This window comes from Coenobita brevimanus, chromosome 23 (genome assembly GCF_032717465.1).
Source record: "Coenobita brevimanus isolate Jiangsu-jjx chromosome 23, ASM3271746v2, whole genome shotgun sequence".
Taxonomy (NCBI): domain Eukaryota; kingdom Metazoa; phylum Arthropoda; class Malacostraca; order Decapoda; family Coenobitidae; genus Coenobita; species Coenobita brevimanus.
This window is the reverse complement of record NC_136976.1, coordinates 50,006,001-50,021,390: the sequence shown is the minus strand read 5'-3', so window position 1 is coordinate 50,021,390 and position 15,390 is coordinate 50,006,001.

Sequence of the window (15,390 nt, the reverse complement as noted above, 5' to 3'; positions counted from 1 at the left end):
GTTCATGCCATTACAAAGGCCAGGTCTGTGGGGTGAACTCAGTACAATAGAGGAAGTAGAAGCATGGAGAACTGAGTTAGATGAGCTAGGCTTCTGCTACTGTACAAAGCCGTTTAAAAACTTTATGTGAAAAAATTTGAAAATCATTGCATGCGATGGAGTTTTGACATACTTTGAACCATTGTTTGTATTTGTACTTAAATATGTTTTTAAAGATTTTGACAAATGAGTACAGTGGGCTTGCCTACTGCACGCGCTCAGAGTGCGTGAATCGCATTGTGTGTGAGTAACCAAAAACCTTGCATGCGCGAGTTTACCTCACAGAACGCGAGGTAGAGGCAAGGAGTGGCTCAAAAACACCATTTTCCATTAGTACGCAACTCCCTCCCCACACAATGCGTCCATCGTCACGTGTTGTGATGCTGATGCGCAGAAATTCCCGGAGCATGTTATTGTGCAGCTTGGGGTAGGCGGGGGGCATGCCATTACAGACAAGGCTCGTGCACAGTGTGGATCTGCTCTCTGCAGCTAACCTGTCATGTACAACGTGTTGCTGTTTTTTGCTCCAACCTGGGCTGTACTGTACCTTCGCTGCACCATGCCACCAGCCCCGAGAGTTAAGAAACTCCTCATGCATGCAACCAAGTTGGAGATTATCAAGCTCAACGAGGAGGGAAAAGGAAATACAGTTATCGTTAAAGCCCTGGGACTGGCTGAATCAACAGTGAGGACAGTGTGGAAGAACTGCGATGCCATCAGGGCACTTGCGAAGACTTATGGTGCCTCTGACCTAGACGGCCGTTCCCGGGTGGGAAATTGTGCGATGATGCTAATGGAACGGTATCTTGCCACCTACATAATGAGGAAGGAGAAGGAAGCTGTACCACTGAATGGCAGATTTATTCAGAACCAAGCCCAGCTCTTTTACAAGGCAGCATCTTGCAAGTTAAATGTGGACAAACCTTTCAAGGCATTGGTAGGATGGCTGCACCATTTTTTGAAATGCAAGGAACTCCGTCACATCAAACTGTCCGGTGAACGTGCCTTTGCCAACGAGCTGGCCACGAGAGAGTATCCTGTGATATTTATAGCACTTCATGAAGAAGGACAGTACACCAAGGACCAGATCTGCAGCGTCGATGAAACGTTGTATTGCTACAAGGCCATGCCCAAATCGACTTACATCACTAAAAAACAGAAACAAGGCCCTGGTCGCAAGCTCCAGAAGTGTAAGATGACGGTAATGTTTGCTGTAAACCTGTCTGGGAGCCACAAGATGAGGCCAGTTGTACACACAGCATCACACCCAAGGTGCTACAAAAACCTCACGAACATGGACACAAGTGGTGTGTACTGGTACAAGTCTGTAAATGGTTGGATGACCGGGAACATTATGGCAGACCGGTTAACAAAGCACTGCGTCCCGGATGCCAGGGCCAAGTGTCGGGAACTTGGCATTCCATTTAAGGTGCTCCTTGTGCTGGACAGTGTTCCAAGTCACCCTCCACACCTAGAAGATCTGCCCAAGGATTGTCGTGTTGTGTTTCTTCCGCCCCAGACGACATCACTAATGCAGCCACTGGATCAAGAACTGACCGCCACTGTGAAGCACTTCTGCCACAAGCGTATGACTACCTATGCAGGAAGACTGACACACAAGAGGAGCTTCATGCCCTACAAGAAGATCAGGATGAAGACCTCGATGAGGCACCTGCTCCCGTACGAGTACCATCTCCGCCAGCAGCTGTATACCGACCCGCCACAGGTGATATGATTGTTGAGGCATTTTGGCGTCGTTTCACAGTGAAGGACGCAATTGACTTTCTCCTACAAGCATGGCACCAGATTACACCCACAACAATGAACCATGCTCAATCGGTAGAGAGGTGGCCTGCAGTCCTAACGGACCCAGGTTCGAATCCCGGCTGGGGCAGGGAACAGTTCAAGGATTTGAATTTAATTAAAACAGACTTTTCTGATCTACCAGAAGACCCGCCGACATGTCGTAAAAATACCCCCGCTAATACCAATACACCAGTCCTGTATGAGACGGCCCTGGCATGTATTCAGTATGGACGGTGGGTGTTAGCGCCGAAGTGGTGACATGTAGAGGTGTACTCGTATGGTATGTAGGAGGACTGTTGGGCCTTGATAGCAGGCTGTGAAGCTTATGCCTAGAGTCGGGGGGGGGGGGGAAGCGTTGCGACTGCTCGTCCCTCACATATACATGACCCACAAGATGGCCATTCAACCACTGGCCGAGGTTGATGCAGCAACACTGACAGAAGCACTAGCTGTACCAGGTTTCGAGGATGTTACGTTGGCGGACATACAGGAAGTGCACGCTGCTAGTGAGGAACAGCCTCTCGAGGAAGTCTTGCAACGGATAGACGAGGCTGACGCAGGGCTCGACGGCAGGCAGAGTCAAGTTGAGCAGCCTGGTGTGATGGAGGGGAGGACAGAGCTGTGTATGTCTAGAATAAGCTGGATCCTTGCTGCTGTGGATAAGCTCAAGGAAGAGGTGAGGGAACAGGAAGTCAGCAACCTAAAGATTGAGGAAGTACTTGTTGGTATGGACAAACTCTACAGACAGGCACAGGCAAGAATTAAACAGGAGAAGACAGACTCTCATAACAAGTTACACACAGCGGGCTCAAGTTAGTGAAAGTGAGGAACCAGCTACATCGTCTGATCCTGTTCCTGTTGAGGATGAAGAGGTGCAATGTTAGATGTGTCAGCATTGGACTTCGAGGGGTTTATGACTGAAGTAAGTGAGTTAGAGTCTCCTGGGGAAGGTGCTCAGGAGGAGTCTGTGGAGGGATGTGTTGGTGGTGTGGGGGATGCGGTGCTGTAGGTGTTGCTGTGCCTCGGAACCTCTGTTATTTAAGTCCATCAGGCCTGTTGTCTACTGTTGTTAAGGTGATGGCCCATATTTATGTTATTGTAGCTATATCTGTAGTACAATGTCTGAAAAATTTGACCTTTATTATGTCTCTGAGGGCCAAAAAATGTCCAGGTATGAGGGGGTACTGCCCTATGTTATTTTTCCCATAAGATTATGTATTGTCAGTGCGCAGTTTCACAGTGCACGAGGACCAGGATCACCCAGTCTCTCACGCACTGTGCGAGCCCACTGTATTTGTATGAGTTTAATGTGGTGTATTTGTTGCATAAGTATTGCATTTGTATTTGGGCCAGTGTACTTGCCCACAACTCCAGTATCATACAGGTCAAAGATCAAGGTGACTGGGCCAGGTTAAATTTGACCCAGCAAGGTCAGCTTAACCCGTTCCATGCTGTGTCCGTATTTATACAGACAGACTGATACTGGTACAGAATGCCGAGTCCATGTATGTATGGACATGACTTTGTGCACATCTGCATGAAAGTATTTGAGTCTACCCTAACTGCGTGACAGAAAATGGGAAGACGGACACCCCTCCTCCCCTCCCGTGAGCAGGAGAGAGGTAGAGGTCTCACTTGCCTGGTTCTTCAGTCTCCCTGTAAAGTTGAGAGTGTCACCATGTCGTGCTACACTGCCAAGGATATTGTGTATACCTCCAACTTCCAGTCAAAGTTGGATGAACTTCCAAGTGATGAAACAACTGATAGTGATGTGTCGGTGATCGACAACAGTGATATAGGCCGTGACTATGTGTTATCTGATGAAGATAGCCCTAGTAGGAAAGAGTCAGTTGTTCCCGCACCACACAAACCCAGATATCACGCCATGTGTGGTGCAAATGCAGCACCAGTTACTCCTTCATCAGGGGCTTGGCATTGCCTATATGGGGGGAGTAGTGATAAAGGAAAATCAATGGCAGAAGGGACCGTAATGAAGCCCTGGTTAGAAGCCAGGCTGAGGGAAGAGAGCTAGAGTTAGTGTGAGTGGTGCTAGTGACTTGATTTTTGCTGGTCCCCTGGGGCTTGGAGTGATAAAACCCTCTCCCTTCTCACCCTCACCCCAGGCCTGCCCTCCCCCTTTGCCACCATCCACAGTTTCCCAACCCCCCTCTCTTCCATCCCTCTAAAGAAGGAAAGGGAAAGGGAGGGGAAAACAGTCTCTTGGTGCTTGTCAGCCTCAGGTCACCACCGCCTGCCATGCTGCTCCCTGCTTCATTGGCCCCTGCCCCCTCCCCATCACCTGATGATGAAGAAAGTGAGTATGAGATGTGGGATAGGAAGGATGGGAGTTGTTTCACTCCCAACCCCCATCCATTTACTGGTGACGCTAATGCAGGTTGTTTAGTGGCATCACTGACCAGAAACTCAAAGAGGAAGGAATGTTTTTACAACTTCATGGCAGTGAGTCTTGTCACAGACATTCTTAGATTTACAAATGCCTTTCAGACATTCCATGTCATGGGGAAAGTAGCAACAAAACATTCTCGGATATTTTACAGGAATCTTCTGATTGTCCCTGCATTTTATGTGTTTTTGGTGACTGTGGTGCTGATGGGGATAAATAAAAGGACCAACCTAGTAAAATATTGGTCCACCGACCTCCTGTTGTTCATCCCCATCTTTGGAAAAGTAATGTCACAGAACCGATTCCAGGCAATCCTGAGCAACGTGCATTTTATAGACCCTCAAAGCGAGCCAGGACACCAGGTGAAGATGTAATGAGAAGAATACATTTAGTGTTTGACTGCATCAGGCACAGCATCTCCACCTCTTGCGGTCCATTCAAGAATCGGGTGATTGATGAGAGTTTGTCTCTTTGACATGGAAACATCAGCTTCAGACAGTACATATGATCAAAATGTCACCGTTTTGGATTCAAGATGCTTGTGATGTGTGAGTGGAAGACCGGGTACATCCAAGACATTATTCTGTACACCAGTAAGCAAACTGAAATAATTGTTGACCGAACCCTTGGAGTGTCTGGATCTGTTGTTTTCACCATGCTGGAGAAATACAGTACCTGCATCAAGGGCATGTGATGTGTGAGTGCAAGACCAGGTAAATCCAAGACATTATTCTGTACACCAGTAAGCAAACTGAAATTATTGTTGACTGAACCCTTGGAGTGTCTGGACCTGTTGTTTTCACCTATCTGGAGAAATACAGTACCTGCATCAAGGGCATGTGATGTGTGAGTGCAAGACCGGGTAAATCCAAGACATTATTCTGTACACCAGTAAGCAAACTGAAATTATTGTTGACTGAACCCTTGGAGTGTCTGGATCTGTTGTTTCCACCATGCTGGAGAAATACAGTACCTGCATCAAGGGCAGTGTTGTACATGGACAGCTTGTACACCAGTCCCATGCTTGCCCTTTTGTTGTCACAGGAACAGACTGGATTGACAGAAACTGTGAAGAAAATGCGGAAGCACATGTCGCATATCAGTCAACTTCAAAAGAAAGAAGTCCGGTTTTGCGAGGTCAAAAATATTCTTGTGACAGGAGAGAGGAGTTCCTTTTGTCCACAGTAAGCAGGCCTCCCGTCCTCCAAACAAAAAGCATTGACTGCCATGACGAAAGATGGAGCAGAATCTGGAAACCCGAGCCCATGGAGGACTACATCAACATGCATCTGGTGGATCAGTCAGATGCCATCATCTCCACCATAGAGTGTGCTAGGAAGGTGATGAAGTGGTACAAAAATTTGTTCTTTTATCTTACTGACCCCACCATCTTCAGCTCCCACACACTCTACCAGTTTGCCACAGGGAGGAAGGAAGCCCTGCAGGGTTTTGCAATCAAAGTCATCCATTAGATTGTGGATGACCATGCAGAATAAAGACCTGATGTCACTGTACCTCGCATGCCCACTGATCCAGCCCTCACACATCATCTTGCCAGGCATTTTTGTACCACTATACCTAGTACAGAAACCAAGAAAAAATGTCAGCAGTGATGTAAAGTGTGTGCGACCACCACAAGATGGCCTCAGAACAAGAAAAAGGACAAAGGTATGAGTGCAAAGACTGCAGTGTTGGACTGTGTGTGGAACCCTGCTTCATACAGTACCATACATTAGAAAATTATTGAAAAGAACAGGGAAAGCGTGTGTGTGTCTTAACCCCTTAACCGCAGGGCGTCACTTTCATGACGCTTGGGAGCAAGGGATCATACCGTGGGGCGTCGCTTTTGTGATTCTGTGTTATTTTGAATTCACCCGGGCTTCCAAGTGGGGGCTTGTATCATCTATCAGTACTGCCAATGTCCAACACTAGTCAGCACTCCTAATCTCATCTGTACTCCCATCCATTGTTGACAATTTAGCCATTTCTCCCCGTTCTTGACTCCCCTCCCTACCCCCCCTCCATTACCCTATCCTCTCGCCTGCCCGGCCATGCTACGCTAAGTAAATCTTCCCTGGAATTTTTCACTGATTTCATCCATTGAAATAAGCCCTATGTCGTATTCTTATACCAAATAATATATACAAGAAAGAAATAAGGTAAGTGAGAGTGCCATACACCTGGAATTGGCTAATTATCACCTGATAACACCTCACGTACACTCGTTCGCTAATTTTCGCTGTTTTTTTCCCCTTGAAATATGCCGTATAATCTATTTTCGTAATAAATATACATGTAAGGAGGGAAGGGAGAAGCCTAAGTGATATTTACATTCACCTGGAACTACCTAATTTATAATGTATTGTCTAGATTTCCTGCCAATCATATCAGTGCTACACAAAGCTGTTTCAAGATTTAACATTGGTAGCTCTGATTATATATCTCCTAAGTAGGCCTCTAATCTATTTTCGTAATAAATATACATGTAAGGAGGGAAGGGAGAAGCCTAAGTGATATTTACATTCACCTGGAATTACCAAATTTATAATGTATTGTCTAGATTTCCTGCCAATCATATCAGTGCTAGACTTAGCTGTTTCAAGAACCAATATTGGTAACTCTGAATAACCCCTAAACAGGCCTCCAGGCTGGCCCTGCGTTATCAGTTTACTCTCATCTTCTGAAGGGAGGGGACGTATGTTTCTTCTTGCTGACTTCAGGGCCTTTTTTCACCCCCTTGCAAATGGCTCTGTGACCTTTACCCCCTACTAAACCTCATGTGGAAAGAGGTAAAGGGCTGACAATTGATAAAAGAGTGACTACGATCTTTCTATTGAGTAAAACAGTGCAAGTGGAATTGTAAATAATGTGTAAATAATGTGTAAACAGCAAGTGAAAGTAATGAATGTAAATATACGTGAACAGTGGAAAATAGTTTTATAAGTTATTTCAAGTGACAGTGCACAACACAGTGTAAATAAAATAGAAATGTAAATAACGTAAATAAAATAGAGAACGTAAATAGAAATGTAAATGAGTAGTATTATAAGAATACGAGTATATACCCTAGGAGTAATGAAAGTGAAAGTTTCACTCTAGCATGTCTGTATGCTATGAGTTATGAGAGTGAAGATGAAAGTGACATTCACTCTCAATGCCAGTATACAGGACGAGAAAGTGAATGCTACGTATTTTACTGAAAGAAATTGAATCCCTACAGTGACAATAAACTAATACTACTGAAGGAAACTTATGGATAAAGACTGTAGATATATATAAGTGTTATATAGTAATAGAAATATAAAGTGTGAGGGGTTTTATGAATAATAAATGACAGAGTAACAAAAGCGAACTAGTGCCAGTGCGACGATCAGACGCGCTCGTAATTTCCATTGCTTTCACAGTGTTTTTTTTTTTTAGTATGGATCCCAAACTACTTGAAAATTGTAGAATAGTGTTTATAGTGTTTGTATCTGGCTGTGGTAATCATATTACGGGTTGTCGGGAAGTGTAAAGTGGAGACTTCGTTACCCTACTTCAGAGGTCTCCACAAGTCCTACGGTAACCGACGAAGGCTCAACAGTCATTCCAGGAGAAAGCTGAAGGTATGTGCCATAAGCATATGTAATTTTATTATTCTAGGACTAATAACTGATTTTTGGCAAATATTTTTTGAGAGTCTGTCGGAGCCCAAATAACCCCGCGGCACACGCAAGTCATTGGTAAACAAGCCCGCGGTGTAGGGGTTAATAGTGTATACTGTATAATGAAAATTATATTAGTAAATGTAAGTAAATAGAAGGAAATCTTGAAATCAAGTAATGTAAGGAAAATAATGTAAATGTATGATTTACTTTTTTTTTTTTTTTTTTTTTAATGGAAGGATGATAGACTACGTGTGTGTGGATGAGCGAATGAGAAGACAAGTGTTGGATGCAAGGGTGTGGAGAGGGTGGGGGAATGGAGTCTCGGACCATCACTTAGTGATGGCCAAGGTAGAGCTGCAAAGAAAGTGGTTGAGGAGACGAAGGGGAAGACAGGAGGAAGCAGCTCCTGTGAGAAGAGTGGAGAAATTGCAAGATAGTGAGAAAAGGACAGAGTATAAGAGCATAGTGGAAGAAAGACTGGGAAGGTATGAGCTAGAGCAGATGGAAGGGGTGGAAGACGTATGTAAGATATTCACGGAAGAGATAAGCGCAGCGTGTGAGGCGGTTTGTGGAGTGAGGAGGAGATGCAAGGGTGTGCAAGGGACAGCATGGTGGAATGATGAGGTGAAACGAGCTGTGGAACAAAAGAAGAAGGCATATGGTGAATGGTTGGCGAGTAGAGGTAGGGGAGAAGATGAGAGAGAGAAGAGAGAGGTATATGTGAGCAGGAGAAGGGAGGTTAAGAGACTGGTGAAGGAGAGTAAGAAGAAAGTGGATGAAGAGTTTGGGAGGAATCTGAGTGTGAAATGGAGGGAGAGTAAGAAGTTGTTTTGGAAGGAGGTAAAGAAAGTAAGGCAGTGTGAAAGGGGAAATAGTAGGGGAGTGAAAGATAGGAATAATAGATTGTTGGTGGAGAAGAGAGAGAAATTGAGGAGATGGAAGGAGCACTTTGAGGATTTGTTGAATGTAGAGAGTGAGAACAGTGTGAGTATAAGTGGTTGGGGAATGGCTGGGAGAAGAAGAGATGAGAGGAGGGAGGAAGAGATCAGTAGGTAGGAAGTAGTGGAAGCGATGAAGAAGATTAAGCTGGGAAAGGCCCCAGGAATTGATGGAGTGTGTGGTGAAATGCTTAGGTATGGGGGTGAGATTGTTGTGGAGTGGATATGGAAGTTGTGTAAATTGGCTTGGGAAGAGGGAAGGGTTCCAGAGGACTGGAAATCAGGTATAATCGTTCCTCTGTACAAAGGAAAAGGGGAGAGAGAAGTATGTGGTAACCATAGGGGTATTTGCCTTCTTAGTGTGACTGGTAAAATATATGGTAGAATACTCATTGATAGGGTTAGGCATATGACAGAGGAGCTAGTTGGAGAAGAACAAGGGGGATTTAGGAAGGGAAAAGGGTGTGTAGATCAGATATTTGTTCTAAGATGTTTAGTGGAGAAGTATCTAGAGAAGGGAAGGAAAGTGTATGCCGCCTTCATGGACTTGGAGAAAGCTTATGACAGAATAGATAGGCAAGGTATGTGGAAGGTATTGAGAATATATGGAGTGGAGGGGAAATTGTTGAGTGCTGTGAAGAGTATGTACGAGGGAGCTAGGGCTACGGTGCGAGTGGATGGTGAGCTGAGTGAGTTCTTTGATCTCAATGTGGGATTGAAACAGGGGTGTGTGATGTCTCCATGGCTGTTTAATATATATATGGATGGGGTTGTAAAGGAGGTGCAAGGTAGGGCAGTGGATGTGGGGGTGGCCCTAATGAATGAGGGTGAGATTTGGAAGCTTTCGGTGTTGCTGTTTGCTGATGATACAGTATTGTTGAGTGAAGATGAATGGGAGTTGCAAGGTTTGGTGAATGAATTTGGGACAGTGTGTAGGAGGAGGAAGCTGATAGTTAATGTAAACAAAAGTAAAGTTATGGTGTTTGAGAGGAATGAAGTCACAGAGTGTGCAGTGAGATTGGATGGTGAGGATATGGAGAATGTGAGTGCATTCAAGTACTTGGGTAGTGTGATGAGTAAGGATGGAACTTTGGGGGATGAAGTACGTGAAAGGGTACAGCAGGGAAGAAAGGTTGTTGGTACACTGAAAGCAGTGATGAGAAATAGGGAGGTGAGTATGGAAGTTAAGAAGTCACTGCATGATAGTATTGTGATCCCTACCCTGACGTATGGAAGCGAGGCGTGGACCTTGCAAGAGGGGAACAAGTCAAGAGTGAGAGCAGTGGAAATGAGTTACTTGAGAGGAGCATGTGGAGTGACGTGGAGGGACAGGTTGACGAATGAAGAAGTGAAGGAACGTTGTGGGGTAGATGTGGATGTGGTTGAAAAGATTAGGAGAAATACACTGAGGTGGCTTGGACATGTGGAGAGAATGGAGAATGAAAGACTGACTAAGAGGGTGTATGTAGGTGAGGTGGAGGGAGGGAGAGGGAGAGGTAGACCGAGGATGAGGTGGAGGGATGGAGTTGAGAGGTATATGAGGGAAAGGGGAGTGAGTTGGGGGAAGGGCAGTCAAATGGTGGGTGACAGAGTGACTTGGAGGCGTTTTGTCTGCGGCCACCCTTTGCGGGATTAGGGCGTCGGGCTATAGATAGATAGATAGATAGAAGAGGGAACCAAAGGCCATGGGCATGCAAACTACTCCCTCCAAGAAAAATAAAAACAAGATACCAGAGCCAAATTCAAGATCCATTCATTTTTAGATGCATGGACACACTGTGTTTGAAAGACTGGAGATCGTAGGGAGTAGGAGAAACAGACAGAGGGAGACAGTTCCAGAGTTGACCTGTTGCATGCATGAAGGACTGGGAGTACCGGTTAACTCTTGCATTAGAAAGTTGGACAGCAAAGGGATTAGAGTTTGTAGCTAGACTGGTGTTATGTACATGCCATAGTGGTGGTGGATTGCAAGTAGACACTTCAGAGGAGCAGTGACCATTGAAGTGGCGATAGAAAAGAGATGAAGATACAATAGTCCGATGAAGAGACAGAGGTTGAAGGGAGCCAGTAAAAGAAGGAGAGTTAATGAGACGAAAAGCCTTTGACGCCACCCTATTGAGAAGAGCTGTGTGTGGGGAGCCTTCCCACACATGTGAGCTTTACTCTACATGGGTGAATAAAACCCATGTATAAAGTCAACAAGTGTGCAGGGGTAAAGAAGGTACAAAGTCGGCTTAGCATCCCAAGTCTCTTGGAAACAGATTTTACAAGGGAGGTGGTATGTTCTTTCCAGGATAAATGCCGAGAGAATGAAACCCCCAGTATGTTTAAAGATGATGCAAGAATGACCTGGATATTGTTTAAAATTAGAGGGTACTCATGTGGAAGATTTTGTCGGGTTGATAGATGAATGAACTGAGTTTTTGGTGCATTAAAAACAGCTAGGTTATTTTTACCCCAGTCAGAGATATGAGCCAGATCAGACATTAGGTGTGCCATAGCCTCACCCCTTGTTTGGTGAAGCAACTGCTGAGATGGACTCTGCAGAAAGCAAATGGAAAGGTGAAGAGTGGAATCATCAGCTTATGAGTGGATAGTGTTAGATGTACAGCTTAGAAGATGTTGCTGAATAAAAGGAAGAGAGTTGGTGATAGGACAGAACCCTGAGGAACACCACTACTGATAGCTCTAGGAGAAGAACAGTGGCCGTCTTCAACAGCAGCTATAGAATAACCAGAAAGGAAGTTAGAGGTGAATGCACAGATAGAAGGACAGAAACCATAAGAGGGTAGTTTGGAAATTAAAGATTTATGCCAGACTCGATCAAAACCCTTTGAGATGTCAAGTGCAATGACTTTCGCCAAAGTCCCAAAAGGAGGATGACCAGGAGTTTGAAAGGTAGGTGAGATCACCAGTGGAGTGTCATTGGCGGAACCCATACTGACGATCAGAAAGAAGGTTGTGATGGGATAGATGCTTCAAAAATTTTTTTATTAAGAATAGACTTGGAAACTTTTGAAATACAATATGTTAAAGCAACAGGGCAATAGTTAGAGGGCTAGGAATGGTCACCCTTCTTTGGGACAGGCTGAGTGAGAGCAAACTTCCAGCAAGAGGGATAGATGCAAGTTGATAAAGACGAAAGAATTTACCTAGGCAGGGGGTAAGCACAGAAGCAAAGTTCTTGAGGACAACAGGAGGGACCCCACCAGACCTATATGTCTTGTTTTGACACCACCAGACCTATATGTCTTGTTAGTATTGAGGCCAATGATGGCAGAAAATACTTCAGTTGAAGAAATTTTAATGTCAGCCATGAGGAAGTCAGGGGGGGAAGAGATGGAGGGACAGCACCGGAATCGTCTACGGTGGAATTGGAGGAGAAAGTCTGAACAAAGAGTCCTGCTTTATCAGTAGAACAAATAGCTACAGAGTCATCAGAGTGGTAAAGAGGAGGGAAGGATGATGAGGTAAAGTCGTTAGAAAGGTTTTTGGCAAGGTGCCAGAAGGAGCGGGACGAATTCGAAATGGAGAGTTCAGAGCATTTAGCACAGGTGAAATTATTTTGAGCAGAGCGAAGAACAGACTAGGCGCGATTCTGGTCAGAAACTTAAAAAAATTTTATTCAGGGGAGGGTTGGCTCCAGTAGCTTTTGTAGACCTTCTTGTTGTGGATAGCATTAGAACAAGTGTGATTAAACCAAGGTTTTTTTTTTCATTAGTCAAAGGATGTGAGAAAGGAATGTATGTTTCCATGCCCAAGAGAATAACCTCCGTAATGTGCATGGCACACTTAGATAGCTTTCAGCCATTGAAGCAATAAGCATACCAGGGAAAATGAAAGAAATACTGCATGAGGACCTCTCAACTAGCAGCTCCAAAGTGCCACAACTGACATTTCTTTGGAGAGTCCACAGGATGTACTGGGGCAATAGGACAGGTTAAGATAAGGTTGTGATCAGAGGAGCCCATTTACAGCGTAAGCAGAAGGATTAGTTGTACGGAAGAGGTCAAGTATGTTGGAACTCTCTCCAAGGCAGTCAGGGATACAGACAGGGTGCCCTACAATCTGCTCTGGGTCATGAAGGATAGAAAAGATGTAGGCTCATTCACCAGGTGGATCAGTCAAAGGAGAGGAGAGCCAAAGGTGGTGGTGAATGTTGAAATCCCTTAGAATGGAGATTTCAGAGAAAAGAGAAATGGATAGGATGTGTTCCATCATAGAAGTAAGATGGTCAAAGAAGTTTCCAGTCAATACAATTAGGAGATAAGAAAACAGCACAGATATATTTAGTCAGAGAATGACAGGAAAGCTGAAGCCAGAGAGTAGAGAATTCAGAAGAATCAAGTTCAGGAACACGAGAGCAAGATAAGTCGTTGTGTGCATATATGCAACAGCCACCTTTGGCTTTGAAATGAGTATAGAGAAAGTAGGAGGATACAGAGAAGGGTTTGCTGTCAGTTGCCTCAGACAGCTGAGTCTCAGTTAGGAAAAGAAAGTGCAGAGGAGAGATGGTGTTCAACAAAGAGAAAGTTTGAAGAAAGGCCGCGAATGTTGGAGAAATGAAGAAGTGAGTCAGAGGTTCCTGGCAGCTTGTTGTGTCGTCACCAGGAGAGGGACAGATGGTGGGGGCATTTATGATCCCCCCATCCCCGGGGACTCCAAGGCTTTGTTTTGTTAAATGACGCCCTTTTTGGTTAATTTTGAATTGGTAGTGTAGTGTGCAATGTGCATGTAGTTTGGTGTTGACAGTTAGTGAAACTTGCATTGGAGAGTATGCTGGCCTACTCTGTGTTACTGAAACCCTGAAAGAGTTCAGCAAAGGAGTATGGTCAGGAACTAGTCCCAAGGGCTGATGAAACAGGAGCTTGAGCTCTCCATGTCGCCAGCTTTTCATCTACCTTGGGAGTACTAGCCTGCTCGACTGGATCCTACTGTCTACTAATGTGAGTGTGCAGCATGAATGTTTATAATGCTTTATGTGAGTGTTTGTAGTGCCTTATACTGTACCAATACTATATAATATAAAAAATAGTGAATATGAAAATACGTAAAATTAGCCCGAAACCCCAACTTCGAATCATCATAGTTTCAGCTGTGGCTGCATTACATAAACCAGGTTGTGCTTCCATACTACAAGTACTCCATGCATCCACCCACTGCACACCAAAATGGACTATCTGTCTACATCAGCTGCTGATGGTATCTGAAAGTAGCCATCTGATGCAAATCTGGATTGGCACTCCAATGTTCACATGAACCAAAAACACCTGTTTTCAGGCAGAAACAGCTGAGGTTAGCACTTTACTCTCACTAGGCTTATTTTAACCACTTTTCAGGTCTATTCATGGGGAAAAAAAAAAAAAAAAAAAAAAAAAAAAAAAAAAAGTAAAAAATGGCCAGCACTGGGGATCAGTCTGCCTCTCACAATCTCAACACTTGGGGCGCCAAGGCCAACAAAGGCCAGCATGGAGTGGGTTAAACGGTCCTTATATAATTTAGACTAAATTTTGTGGAATAGTTGAAGGAAAGGGATTCAGGGTTGATAACAAGCAGTCAGTGGGCATTGATAAGATTCAACCCTTGTGTGTGAACAAAGTAACTAAAAACAATTTCTTGGTGGTAGGTAGGGGCGCCCATTATCCATTCTGCTTAGTGTGGCGGTACTGTACTTTATTTTTGGGTACCTCCATATTGAGTGGCAAGCCAAATAATTTACTGTAAACCAGGAAATAATTTACAGCACTGGGTGGTAACCTCATAACCAACCAACACGTGTTCCCTGTGTGACAACAAGTGGGTTGGCCGAAGGTTAGTGCCCCTCCCTGGAAAACAACTAACTAAAAATACGGTGCAGACAAGAAGTCTTGGACCAGGACTACCAACAGGTGACAACCAAGGACTGAACAAAGGACCTGGTATGGATTGCGACATGGAATGTAAGGGGTACGAATGATGAGGTGAACGAGAGAAATTTTCCGGGTACTTAAGGTGCTACGGTGGATGTATGTGGAATAACCGTGACTAAATGGAGAGACGATTGTCCATATGCTTGAGGTGCAAAAGTGGATGTATGTGGAATAACTGAGACTAAATGGAGAGGCGAGAGAGTGGGAGTATGGATGGGGTATGTGTGCAGGAGTAGGTGAGAATGAAAGTGCCAAAGAAGGAGTATGTATTGTTGTGTGCAAGAGATGGAAGTATGTATTGTTGTGTGCAAGAGATGGAAGTATGTATTGTTGTGTGTAAGAGATGGAAAGAGAATATAAGAGAGTATGGATCATTTGGCTCAAGGATTGTGTGGGTAAGATTGAAAATAAGACTACAAATGTGGGCAATTATATGTGTGTGTGTGTACCAATGCAAGATCATGCAAGTAGAGTGCAAGAAGAGTTCTGGGAAAATGTGGAAGCATCCATGGTAAAGTTTGAAAGGAATGAGAGAGTGTTTTTGATTGGAGATATGAATGGAAAAGTAGGGAATGTGAAGGTGGATGGAGTAGTTGGTGAGTGGGGTGTGCCTGCAGAAGTGAAAGAGAATGGCAGTGCTTTAGTGG